The sequence below is a fragment of the Phalacrocorax aristotelis genome, chromosome 2, assembly GCF_949628215.1.
Source record: "Phalacrocorax aristotelis chromosome 2, bGulAri2.1, whole genome shotgun sequence".
Classification (NCBI taxonomy): domain Eukaryota; kingdom Metazoa; phylum Chordata; class Aves; order Suliformes; family Phalacrocoracidae; genus Phalacrocorax; species Phalacrocorax aristotelis.
The window spans coordinates 130,068,791-130,083,470 of record NC_134277.1 but is presented as its reverse complement, the minus strand read 5'-3'; positions in this window follow the sequence as shown (position 1 = coordinate 130,083,470).

Here is a 14,680-nt window from a genome sequence, read left to right as displayed (position 1 = left end):
AACGGAGACTCTAGTATGGGCAACAGTGAATCCTAGACAAAGACCTCAATCTGATGGTCTGATATAGTTAATCTGATGTCCTAGCATATCTTAAAAGAATGATCACTGCATTACAGTGTCCCTTCAATACAGTTTGGATAGTTCCTTCCTTCCCTGCTTCCAATTAAGCAAAGGAGTGAGATTAAAAGGTACAGCGAAATGCCACGTCTTTGAGGAAAAATAGGATTAAGCCGTTCTTGCCAAGATTGTATGATTTCATGCAAGCTTCCTCTTTTACTCTCTTCAATTAAGGATTTCACTAACACATTTTTAGTGGGAATGCTGTTTTAGCCCATCATTATGCCCACTCATTTGACTGCACCTATAATTCACTACTGGTCTCAATCTTTTCTTTAGCTTGCCACCACTTGCTGGAATTGTACACTCTAGTTGCTACAATTGCTGTTGTGTTGAACACTGCTCTTTCTGACTGACAGCTTCTTTAAAACTCTGGTGGTCCAAAAGACGTAGTTGGAAAATGGCCTGAATATTTAGATCATTTATCATAGAGAGCTGAAGTATATTTAAACATCATGGGAACTACCGACCTGTCAGCCTGGGAAGATCATGGGAAAGATCCTCCTAGAAGCTATACTAAACCACATGCAGGGCAGGGAGGTGATCTGAGGCAGCCATCATGGCTTCACCAAGGGCAGGACCTGCCTGACCAACCTGTCAAGAAATGGCCTTCTATGGTGGAGTTACTACATCAGTAGACAAGGGAAGAGCTACAGATGTCATCTATCTGGACTTCTGTAAGGCCTTTGACATGGTCCCACACAGCATCCTTCTCTCTAAATTGGAGAGATATGGATTTGATGGGTGGACTGTCTGGTGGATGAGGAATTGGTTGGATGGTCGCATCCAGAGGGTGGTGGTCAACAGCTCAATGTCCAGATGGAGATCAGTGACAAGTGGTCTCCCTCAGGGGTCCATAATGGGACCAGTACAGTTTAGTATCTTCATCAGTGACATAGCGGAATCAAGTACACCCTCAGCATGTTTGCAGATGACACCAAGCTGAGTGGTGTGGTTGACATGCCTGAGGGACGGGATGCCATCCAGAGGGACCTGGACTAGCTCGAGAAGCAGGCCCATGTGAACCTCATGAGGTTCAACAAGGCGAAGTGCAAGGTCCTGCACCTGGGTTGGGACAACCCCCAGTATCAGTACAGGCTGGGGGATGAAGGGATTGAGAGCAGGTCTATGCAGGAGGACTTGGGGGTACTGGTGGATGAAAAGCTGGACATGAGCTGGCAGCGTGCACTTGCAGCCCAGAAGGCCAACTGTATCCTGGGCAGCATCAAAAGAAGCATGGCCAGCAGGTCGAGGGAGGCGATTCTGCCCCTCTGCTCTGGTGAGACCCCACCTGGAGTGCTGCATCCAGCTCTGGAGCCCTCAGCACAGGAAAGACATCGACCTGTTGGAGCGGGTCCAGAAGAGGACCACAAAAATGATCCAAGGGCTGGAGCACCTCTCCTATGAAGACAGGCTGAGAGAGTTGGGGTTGTTCAGCCTGGAGAAGAGAAGGATCTGGTGAGACCTCATTGTGGCCTTTCAGTACTTAAAGGGGGCTTATAAGAAAGATGGGGAAAAACTTTTTAGCAGGGCCTGTTGCGATAGGACAAGGGGTAATGGCTTTAAACTAAAAGAAGGTAGATTTAGACTGGATATAAGGGAAAAAAAAAATTTATGATGAGGATGGTGAAACACTGGAACAGGTTGCCCAGAGAGGTGGTAGATGCCCCATCCCTGGAAACGTTCAAGGTCAGGCCGGAGGGGGCTCTAAGCCAGGGCTCCTGTATCAGGGCAAAACCAAAAACAGAACAAAAACTGTTCTTTTCCCCTTCCCAAAAAGGGAAAGGCTAGTCAACTCCAGAGTAGCCTATAACCTGATGTATCATCGCAACATTTTTGTACTTAAACACTGGATAAAGTACCTAATTTTGTTGGTGCTCATCCCATACCAGTGCCAGGGTTTCTACTTCCAAAGCTCTAACAAGGTCTTCTCATATTGTTTGTTCCTTGTCTGAAATTAAAAATTGTAAAAAGCATAAATTTTAAGTGAAAACCACCTCAGTTATCTAACAATAATATGCAACTCTTTCTAGAGTTTTCCTGCTACTTAAAAAGACCACAGAGCTAGTAGGAAGAAAAACAAACGGACTGCCATAAACAGCAGCTTTTATCAGTTGAGGAGGCTGAACCACTGAAAGTTTCTACTAGTCATTTTTTTGCATGTGTGTAAAAACACTACATATCTTTCTTTGACCTGAGAGAACCCATTTTTCCTGCTTTACATGCAGTTTGACCCAAACTAGGTGTCTTGAGAAAGACATGGTCCTCCTGCAAGTAATGGGTTGGCTTGTTTGCAGTCTAGGCCACAATCTGCAGACGCAGACCTGGCCCCTCCATGAGCTTGCTGTGGTGGAGGAGCCCCTGGGTGACTGCAAATTCACACTCTTTCCAGGTTCAGTTCTCTGTACCAGAGACTCTTCTGTGGCTACTCAGGCTATCACATTCCTGTACAGCCACAGTGCATGACCTAAATGTCAGTGAGAATATTAACCACGCCCTGTCGCCCCTTCAATATAAGAAAATTTCACCTAAGGTGGAATCCTCTTAAAAAAAAAAAGAAAAAAAATTACTTTCTACTACAGTCAGCCTTTTCTTCCATCATAATTGCCTTGTAAGAACAGCATGTTTTCCTTTTGCTCTGGTATTCTGCTGTGAGGACATAAGTACACACTCAAGGTCCTTAATGCTACGTCATCCACAATAGGAAGCAATAAAACTAGAAAATCTTTAAAAGGTTGGCCTCAGTCCTGCTGCCGAACAAACAAAGCTAATAGATGTGCCTCATTTGTTCCTTCATCTGTTTGCTCCATCGTTTGTTTTCTTTTCTTACACATATCCTTGCAGACAGGTCGATCAGTTTAACTACACACAGGTCAATGTCTGAATAGCTCACCTAGAAGCACCAGCAACACAGAAAGAGAAAATGGCGAAAAAAACAGATGATGATGACATACTGCTTTTAAAGCATAACAAAACTCCTGTCAACACCAGCAGTCTGGTGCACTGACCGAGGTCAGAGTAAACTCTTCCTGCAGTAACTGAGTAGTTGTGGAGACGATGTATTTTCCATCTTATTGTGAGACACCAAATGTAGGGGGGAAAGATCTTTTGCAACCTCACCGTTACTTCTGCCTTCCTGCTATACCTCCTTTCATTCTCTTTGTCGCTTCACCTATTTGCATGTCTCCACCTTTCTTCCCTTTGCACTGCTTTCCCCATAGCAACTCTGCCTGCATACATCCTACTTCTGCCTCCTCCCACATCAAGAAGCTGTGTAATAGTGCAGGCACTATTCCCTTTAGAAGGGAAAATTGCAAAGGCAAAGGGTCGTTAGCTGAGGTAGACTGGCAGTGAACTTTCTAGCACTACACGCTATGAGCCAAGGTAGGGAGAAAAGTAATAGGTGAAGGACAAGTGGAATAAAAGAAGCTAAGAAAGTTTTAAAGTAGAAAGCAGAAAGTTACATGAGGTGACCTTGCACCTAGGATTGTCTGTTCTGCACACCTGACAGTACACGCTCAGGCTAGTTAGGTCCCCCACAACCACACAACAGCAAGGAAATAAATCAATGATTATGTATCATGAGAAAGGCATGTTGTGATGTGGCATTCATCTACCACTAAATCCATGTTCATAAAGAGGTTCCTATCTTCAGGCACACAAATTCCCATTTTTTCAGAGCACGTTCCTGAAGGAATGATAAAGTTTGTCTTCGGGGGCTAGCTAACTATTCATATTTCTAATAAACATCGAGCTTTACAAGGTACAGGTGTTGAATTTACTTTCCTCCGGTAAGGTAGTATAACACATGTTTTATTGAACATTTGAAACACGGACTACAGCAATTAAGATGAAAGTTCAACACAAATATTAAATAAAAAGGAACTTAAGTGCTTTATTGAGCTCCTGGAACTTGGTTGCCAAATCACATCTGGGGGTCTCTGTCTAACTCCTGTTGTGCCTCCAAGCAAAAATAATCTTCTCCAAAGCATTGCCATTAGACTTCCGTATCAACACCCAAATCAGGATGGGTAGAGAAGAGTGGAGGTCACCCTTCTCATAGCCACTCTTTAAAGTTGGTTTCACTTGGTTATAGTTTCTACACTGTTAGATGCTTTGGGTTTCATACTCTAGTTTGTATTCCTCAGTGTCATGAGTAAATCCAGATCAGATTTTTTTCAGAATTGGAGTCCACCATAGATGGATATTCACGTGAGGTGCCCACCTCCAGAGTGTAAACAGAGACACGTTTCCAAGTCTTAGTTGTTATTAAATAATGGTCATTAGCGGGCTAATCTGGAGACAAGGCAAATACCAGTGAATTGAACAGGAAGAAGATATTGCCAAGTTTGCGGGTGATATTTCAGGACATGGAAGCACTGTTACTTAGCCTCTAACTAGGAGCAGCTTTCAATGCGGTAAGTACAGCTCTTTTCCTGAAACAGTGAGAGGTAAGCAATTAAGCATGGGATCCTCCATCTAGGTAGCTAGAAAACACACTTCAATTTCTCTCCCTCCTTCCAAAAGGTAAATCTGTTATTCTTTTATCATATCCTCTTACTCAACTGCTGTGGCATATTATGCTACTGTTAAACATTTGAGTATGTTCTCTGTAAAGTTCAAGGTTAATTGGACCAGAAGATTCACTGCCCTTCAGCTTTTGTTACTGGATACACTGTAAGGTTCATCCATTCACACCACAAGCCTGTTTAATTGCATTCAGGATCCCTGCTGCTATGAACTATTTGTCATCTGAAACACTGGTCACGTTGGCTACAGCATCTAACTGTCAACCTCTGCAAGCAGAATTAACTAAAAGAATGGAAGACGGTATATTCTTTAAATCTGTGATAAACTTCTTTAAAAATAATAAAAATATTTATCTTTAATATATTAAACAATTCTCAAACATCCAGCCAAGAATTAGAAGCTATTTCTCTACACAAAGATGCAAGAAAGAAGACAGTATGGCATGTATTACAAGGGTGCTACATAATTATTATATCTAGATACCTCCAAATGGAAAGCCAAAGGATACAGCAAAGAAAACACGACAGGACTTATCTTACTCACTGCAAAATGTTACAATTAAGCAGATGATAAGTTAAGAGGCCCAAAGTAAAACCCTATGTCTACTTTTGCTTCTTAAGATAGTTTTATAAAAGGGAATTGGGATTAAATCTTAGTGGTGTAGGAAAGAAATACATCATGTGATATAGCAATGAAAGTCTCCAAGAAGTTGAAACTGAATTAACTTACGAAAATTTCAGTGTAAGAAAACAACCTACTTAGAAAATAGATTTATTTAATGAAGTGGGTTTTTTGTTTCTTCTCTCTTTTCATTTTCATTCCAGCTCTGGTTGCCATTTTGAGGAACAAGAAAGTCCCTGCCTCAGATGTTTCCCGTGAGTTATCAGGAAGTACCAGGCATGAGGCAACAGCTTTCCCAGGCAGAAAATCCCCAAGCCTACCACAAACTCAAGAAGGTGTTCTTATTTGTCTTAATATAGGAGTTGGGGTGTAAAGTCTTTAAAAGAAGAGAACAAACCTTTTGAGTGGGCAAGAGTTGAAGGCTGTAAGGAAGCTAAGTTACCCATTTCTAAGTGAAGTGGAAGGGTAAATAAGTCTATATATGTGAAGTCTTTTTTATATATGCGTAAATCGGAAGTGTTGCTTAATGCTCACTCTTCATTAACACAAGCACTCTGTTCAGCCCTGCTGATAGTGAGAGTACAACTTAAAAATTAAAATTTTTGTTTTCCTTCAGTTTTGTTGCCCTGCTTTCTCATCTTTACTGTCTTCTGTTCTATGAACTTTTCTGCATTGTAATGCAAAACAGATGAAGCCAGATTAAGGAAACCAATGAAATCTCTTCTGTCAGGTAAACTGGGAAAGACCTGAAGTTAGTAATCTTTTTTTTTTATAAACCTGCACACAGGAATAAGCACAGTGAAATTCAATGGGTGTACAATGAAAAGATAACTGAACTGGGCTAGCGAAGGAGAGATATTCATGTTACTAAGCCCCAGGGGTCTGGAAAGTGCTGTAACTCCATTCTAAAAGCATCTATTTTGTAATCAACTCTTGCAGAGCTCCAGCAGGAAAAAGAAAGCGAGTATCCCAGATGTGCTAACCAAGTGGCACAAGATCTGCTCTCAGTAGAGCATGTTTCAAACACTGGTAGCTATCTACATCTGAGGTGCTTCTTTGCTGGTGGGAACTGCCGGAAGGTTACAGGAAATCCTTTTGCACACATGATAGGAGATAGCTGCTCACAAAAGGTCTATTTGGGAAGTGTCTGGAGTCCTAGGAAGTGACTGAGGTGCAATATTTAAAGTAGGGATTAGATAAACCTAAACCAATGGTAAACTATTGGTAAACCAATGGTAAAAAATGCCATGATCTCCACTTCAGAATATTTTCAGATTGTATCTGTTCCTAAAGAGTTATTTGGGGAAACTATCCACTGTCCCTCCTACACCTAGACTTGAAAGGCAAAGTTTTGGGTACAGTTATATATCCTCTAGTTTATTCTCCATCTTATTCAGACAATTGTAGTAAAAATACCTGCCTGAGGCCTTCTTCCAGGGTCTGGTATTGTGCAACAAGGAAGAGGGACCATCAGGACTCCCTTTCTGTGGGACTGGGGTTTCCCACCCTGCCAGAAGCTGCTTATATTGTCTCCCTGTACCAGAGGCCCCATGTGCATGTCCTTCCCACTCCACTACCCCATCAATTCACTGAATCTCTTTAGTCCCCTGATATTTTAATTCATTTTTCCTTCATGGAAGCAAATGCATCAGAGAGCCAGTGAAGTGCTTTGGAAGAGCTGAGCCGGGAATAACGCTCTTGGGAGGGGTAATGGCTTCAGTCAAATATTCTTTGATCTGTAGGTTATTATAAAACTAGCTGAAACTCTCAGCTCTGCTAACCTACATACAAGCAGGTAAGCTCTCGGTCTCTTTTTCTTAAATTCTTATTTTGCCTTTTTTCTAGTTTTCGACATAGTCAGCAGGTTTTTGTTTGTCTTCATCAGGAGCATTCCCCCAAGCTTCACAGTTCACCTTGAGTGCTGGGCTGGCTGCTCATGGTCTAAACAGGAGGTGAACAAAACTTACCTCTCAGTGGGGTGGACTTAGCAGTTGTAGACACAAATAGAAAGATAGGAAAGGGTTAGTAATAGAGCAGATTATTTATCATGAACCAATATAATATCTGTGATATTTTTTCTGATATCCTCTAATTTTGTATCCTCTTTCTTTACTGATATCTTGACTCTTACTTCCAGTCTGTGTGTGATGGCAGCCTCAGTTACCTAGCTCTTGCATGCTTAGATGAGGACATCCATTCTTTCTCTCACATCTTTTTTTTTGTTCTAGACCATGATTATTTTTTGTTCATCTAGCTTAGACTTTTCCCTGCTGGTTCACATGCCTCTTGAAATGAGGTACTGACACACACTGCATTTGCTGCAAGTTGCCATGCCGATCATTTTGTCTTACCTGTGATACTCATGCTCTGAATCCTTTAAAAGACTGCTTTTTCATAACAATATGACATGGCTGACTCACAATCAGTTTGTGATTCACTGTATGCCCTGATTCTTTCTGAAGAATGTTTCCACTAAATTTACTCCCTTATCTTGTGATTATAAGCGGGAATAAAGTATTATATATGCTGATTCCTAACCCTATTTGTTTCACCAGCTTGTCAAGAGAATTTTGACATATAAATTTCTCCCTCCAAGTGCTTGCAACTCTTTCCAGCTTAGTGTTTCCCACAAGTTCAATAAGTATAATCTTGCATGTAATTAATGAACAGACTGAGGACAGATGCCTGCATAACCTCATTTTGATATGCTTTTCCAGTTTGGTAGTGATCAGCTGCTCTGCATATGCTGTGGTTACATAAGTGCGCTATAATCATGGCTCTTCTATCTAGCAGAGCAGTATCCAATCGATGCATTTTCTGCTAGCTTGATTGCAAGGTGGAATGTGAGAGGATACCAAAACTGATGGATGCCAGGATAAGACAGCTATCACTTCTTCTCATGTATGTGGCCTGCTGTCACTGAGAGAAAATAGGTTACCATATTGGGCTGGCATTGTCAACCATTCCTCGTAGTAATAATGTGCTTGCAGAATGTCCTCCTTATATCCCCTTAATTGTGTCTTACTTTCTGCTTTAGCACCGTTCTATTTTTTTTTACCATACTGCTTTCTGTTTGGTAATTTGATTTAGTTTTTTATTTTTGGTATGGCTCTTTTTGAGTTTTGGGGTCAATGACATTGTTTAACCAAGGTGATTTTTCTGCACTTCTCTATTACTTGGATCGGGATAGTTTGGGCACATGTAACTTCTGATTTTTTCAGAATTGTTTTTGCTTTTTACTTTCTTCCCATGAAATCTTATCTAGCAATGTGGAGAGTTTCAAAGATGATTTATTAAAGAAGTGCATTGTCTTTCTTTATCTCTCTTGTAATTTAATGAACAGTTGTGCAGCTTGTTTGCTGCTTTTCTTCAGTCAGCTAGATTTGCTCAGATTCAAATCTAGAAAGCCTTCCCTATAGGATGTCTTATATTTTCTATATCAACAGAATCTTTCTCAAACTTTCTACCTGTTAGCCAATTTTCTCCCACTGTACCATCTACCAGCAGTTATCTGTTAATTTGAGTAGTGACCTTGGTAATGAAGGACCTTAGTACAATTTTATTTGAAATCCTCCCCTTAAAATTATATCCCTGGAATCATCCTTATGCACTGTTCTAATGTCATACCATAGTGGGATCTTTCCTCTGCTTTCTCTTTGCCCCCATTTTGTTGCAGTTATTTGAGCAGATCTCCTGATGAGTTCTGGACCTCAGAACAGGCACTCATGTTCTCAATGTGTGAATCACAGTTTCCTGTCATTCTTCAGCATGTAATGTTCTATATCAGTATGTGTCTTGTGAGCTACCCTGCTTGCTATGTTAATGAAATCTTAGTGCGTAAGCAAAGCTTGTTCTGCTTATTTGCTCAGTAGTGTACAATCATCTAGGATGTTCAGCAGTTGGACCCTCTGTTTTTCTTTATTTGATTAGGCAGATAAAAGGCAATAGAGTGACAAAGTAGTCATGCCTTATAGCATTAATGTATCAACTGTGTAGCGTGGCAGTTCCTGGGATCAGTGGGAAGGTTCACTTGGTTAGCTTCTGCTGACACCTACTGCCAGAGCTGAATGCAGCAAAATAACACAGGAGAAGGGTTTGGCACTGTCCCACAAGATTCATGGAATGTAGCTTTGGATTCGGACTACCAGTACGGTACTTGAAAGGATAAATACCGTCCATAGTTTTATGAAAATAAGAGCAATACAGATCAGAAATGGCACAGTCTCTAAGAGAAACTTGGGGTTTTTTTTACTTTTGTGTTTCTAGTAAAATTAGTGAAAGACAAGAGTTAATTGAAAGTTACTTTATGCATTTTCCATGATAGAAGCTAATGAGTTTACGGCTAGAAGTAAATACTTCTCGGAGGCAAAAAAGATGTAACTTTTTTTTAAATAGATGATACATCTTCATTGTTACTGCAAATGATTTTACATCTGATTCAAGAAAAAGCTTCTCCTCAAAGCAATTCATGCCCAATAGTAGGGACCTGTTTGTTTGTTTTTGCAAACCTCGTTTTCACCTATTTCAATACCGAGAAATCACATCCAGGACAAGGAAAGGTGATCAAAGATCCCACTTACTGGAAGGTTGTTAGGTTTAGTGAACTGCAATGAATTCATGCACTCAGGAACTGTAGTTTAGACCTTTATAGGTGTATAAAGGACTAGGAACCTTTTGAGCTGTCAGAAAACTATAAACTATTATAACGTCTGGCTGGTGGTGGTGAGGGTGTTTGTGCATTTTGGAAGATGGGATGTTATGATCAGTTGCTAAAGGACTTGGCAACAAGCCAGTTTGAAGGGTTCATTGGGTTTATATTTGAACTCTAACAACATTGAGGCTAAAACCTTCAGGAGACACTCTGAAGATAGAGTGGCTTTTTATGTTTTTCTTTTTTTCAGCCAGCTGATCCACTCCCGCCGTTTAATATTTGTGTACCAGGTTCTCTCCTATGTCTTCAGCTCTGAAAAATACAGGCTTTTGACCTGTCAAAGACTTTTAAATTTAAGCATAGTCACAAGTCAGGCATCACTGCTGTGTGTTCTCTGTAAGAAGCATTCCATTGTTTCTGTCACCCATTTACATCCTTGACTTGGGAATTCTTCTGCCCTGGAAGTTGCTGCTTATTCTTCTCTCCTTCACTGGGTATTTGCAGAAAGAACTTCAGTAAGGACCAGACAGTAAATTGGGATGTTTAAATACATGTGAATGTCATATAGATTTAAGTAAACCTTTAATAGCTGCTGAGATCAGTGACCGTGCATACGCTGTGAACATACAAATCAATACAGCAGTGAGTGTGTTTGTTAGTTGCTCAACCTATTTTATTTTGAGGCATTTATCTTTTAGTGTAATGGGATTGTACCATTCCTTCAATCTGTGTTTGACAGATCACTATGGAAAGCAGATAAATATTCACAGTAATTGCTGTAGAGACTTCCATCTAATCAGGTTACACATCTAAGCTAATAACACTTACATTCTCCTCTTTTTTAATGGTCTACTGCCCTAAAGATTGATAGTCTATTGACAGTTGCTGGACACTGACAGTCCTGATGAATTAATTTTATTTGCCGGTTGTGCTGGCATCAACTCTAAGAGAGATATTCAGAATAAAAAATGCAAGGCCTTAATTTTGCAGAGGAGTTTGCATGTGAAATTAATCTAATTTGCTTGCAAGATAGGGCCTCAAAACCAGATTTTGAGTCAAGAAATAAAAGGAAAGCATAGGTTAAAAAAAACCAGTGTACCCGTTGAGCAGCATGTCTTGGATGCCACGATTGTCCCTGCATGGGCATCAGCTGTAGAGCTGTTCTTACCGGACAAGGCTGTACCCAAACAAACATTGCGAGCATTGACTTTGCAGCAGAAAAGCCTTTGAGCAGGTTGTTTGGATAGTTCTAATTAGTATTAGAAGGTCTGCCCAGTATCTCCCTTTTGCATGTTGTTTTCCTAACATGCTTATGTTTGGTAACACACATACCACATTTTGAGCAGCCCAAATTTGGTCTCATGTGTAGGAATTACATCAATGTTAATGAAGTGCATCTATTAGTGGTGTGAAATGCAGGACCTGTTGCAATGGCAGCAGTTCAACCTCTGACTCAGTGAAAGTGCTGAAGGAAAACAGTTTTTCATTTTGGAGGTCATTGGAAGGCAGTCGAAGAGGGATATGGAAGTTATTCAGTTGGAAGTATCCAGGACAAGAGTCACCAGTCCAGGTCTTCAAACTAAGCCAGATGCTGTTTTCTAAGCACCATCGACTAACTATTAATTAACCCAAAGGTTTATGAAAGCTGAACTGAAGCTGCTCAGTGGTGATTCCTGTCCTTCCAGAACACTATGCTGGGCTGCACGCTGCCTCTGAGGACAAGGGCACGAGGAGGCCTGTGACCAACACCCGTTCAGCATAATGCAGTGACCGTGGCGGTTAGTGCTCGGGCTTTTAATAACAACTGCCTGGGTGAAGGGGAACAAAATATATGCAGTTCAGCCTCAGTTTGGAAACAAGTGCAGAATTGGTTTAACAAGGGAGATAAATACAGGAGTCCTCACTGCATGGAACTTGAAGCTGTTCTGTGCAGTTAAGCACATACTGTTGTTGACTCCTTGTAGACAGCTGGTACTTAGGATATCATAAGTACTATCCAGTTGGGGGCCTAGCCATGCTTTTTAGACACTAGGGTGTTATATCTAAACAGAAAAGTGCATTTATTGTGAGTTGTGATGATATTCCTTCTAGCTCACAGTTGTTTTCTCTCTCCTCTTTCTCAAGTGTAAGGCTGAAATGTAGAGCGCTTTTAGGGCCAGGTCAGGCAAAACTGCTAGTCTTGCAGGCTAGGCAGGATCAGCTCTGCCAGGGATTCAATGAAGATAACACCAGACTTTCAGCTATCCTTTCTCCATAATGCATGGTATGGAGACCACACTGAGTTGTAGCTGAAGGCTGATAATAATTTTCACCTCTCAACAAAATCGAGCATCTTCTAGTTTATCATGACCTGGTCTTTGCCACACTGCACAAGCCTTTTGTTTCTGCTTAGCTGGAAACTTCTGTCATTGCTCTTCCAAAGAAACGAGTCCCTCTGAGAAATAATTGCTTTTGCCTGGGAATGACCCATTTCCTGAGGGTGAATGACAAAGAAGAGAGCGAATAGCACTGGGTGAAGATCAAACTTACAATTTTAGATCTTGCATCCTGGGCCTGAAATGAATGCCTGGTATTTTGCCTGGCAGTGCTCGGTTCACACCAACAAAGTAGCATGGGTTCAGATATATCCTGTTGCTGATAATTAATCATTCTTCTGACCCATTATAAATAGATTTAACTTTGTAATCAGTGTGATCTTCAAGTATGTGGTAGATTTGAAAGTAATCCTACTTTCCTGACTGTGATCTTGCTGTTTGCATTGTCCGTGAAAATGTGTGTTTGTTGCTGTGACCTCTGGTAGGACTTGTTGCTACACTTCCGCAGGTTGTCTACTAACAAGGCAGATACTGCATTTCCTGAATTTTCCTTTAAGGCTGCTTAAAGGTTTTGTTAGTCACATGACCTGTATTCAGTGATATAACACAGAACGTCCTTATCCTGTTTGCCAGATACAGTGTATAAAGCTTGTAAATAAATATGCATTTAATTTGCATAACATATTAGCTTGCCAGAGAATTGTGATTTTTATCAAAGATTCTGTAATGAAAGTTTATTGTTGCAGAAATTGCTTGGACAATCAGTCATGAGATAAGTCTGCATATAGCTGGAATACTTACAAATGTCATTCATCGAAAACATTCATGTTAATTAGGGTCAAGTCACCATAAAAGATAGATTCCTCTATTGAATATCATTTATCAGTCAAATTAATGATGGGAATAGGAAGGGGAAATGCTTTTGACTTTACAGTCATAGTTTATCAAGTGCTTTCATAAAAACATCTGGCTAGAGAAGTAAACAAAACATCAAAATTTCCATTGGCTTTGACAGGAAAAGCTAATTATTTCACCAGGGTGCTACCTATTATTTACTTCAAAGTACTATTAAACAACGACAGAAGTGCTTATTTCCCATATGCGAAGAAATGGATTGCTCCAGAGGCTGGCGATGTTTCAGAAAAATCCTTTGACATTCCTTCAAAATGCAAGCTGGGTTAGCACAGGATTGTCACCGCCCGATGCACTGAATGGTGCCCATTCTCAATAGCTGCCACAGAGTTTCACAGAGGACAGAGGCTTCCCTATTTGCATTTTTACTGCGTTCCTGCTACTTATGAAGGGAAGACTAAGGAATGAATGGGCACAGACTGCTGATTTATCCCCAAGTACAAGGCACATTGGCAGGATTATGGAGCTGGTGATGCTGCTACCTTACTGTCACATGCATAAAAAAGAATTAGTAGCAGGCAAGAACGAAAATCTGTCTCATAATTTTCACTTTTTCCTCTTCAAACCTGTCCCAGATTTTGAAAGATCAGATAAAAGATTACGCTGTGGAATACACACTTTTACATACACATATACATTTTCTATGCTTGACAAATTACTGGAACTGAGAGGGAATGAGCATGCACATCTCTGCTGCCATCACTGGAAGGTGGCAGTGCTCAGTCTGTCACAGGGCCAGGCCTGGAGCCATTTTTTTCCTTAAGCCTGTGATAAAGCACACAAACAGAATTTTTCTGTATGTATTAATCATCTGAATATTTATAATTTAAATGTCAGCTGCATAAATTACTTTTAATGGATTAATGAAAATGAAACATGCTTGTTGTATTGGAAAGCACACGCACAATACGTTTGCTATAATTTTTATTCTAATTTTAAATTGTTTTGGGAACTATAGAATAACTAAGGCCTTGGGATGTAAATGCCAGGTGTTTATTTGGTGGAACCGGGATGACGGAGGAGGGAGGAAGCAGTCGTTTTTGCCCTTCTGTTTGTAGGGCTGGATCAGTCTAGTACTTGGCAATACCCAGGGAGGTGCCACCTCATCCTCCAGAAGTTCAGCTTTGGTTTTCCTTTATTAAAGGATAAATCTCTGTCTGGAATGGCTTCCAGTGAACTTAAAAAAACCTGTGTGCTGACAGTAACCCTCCTTGAGCTCTCTGCATGAATATGCTGCCAGGCCATTGTAATTAGGTTGGAGGTTGTGATCATTATTCCCTTTCATTTTTGTTAAGTATTATTCAGACGGCCACTGGAGATAATGTAAGTGCCAGCTCTATTCTCTCATTATCTCCTTACGTAGCACCAGCAGGAGAGATGACTTGTGTTAACAACTTGCTCTCACATCGCCTCGTGTCTTGCTTCAGCGCTATCAGCAGCCAGCAGCTGGGGAACACCTCTGTTCAGATAGCTCACCTCACGAAAAACAAGCCTGGCGTAGCTGCTCAGGAAGAGAAACCCCACTGACTGTGTA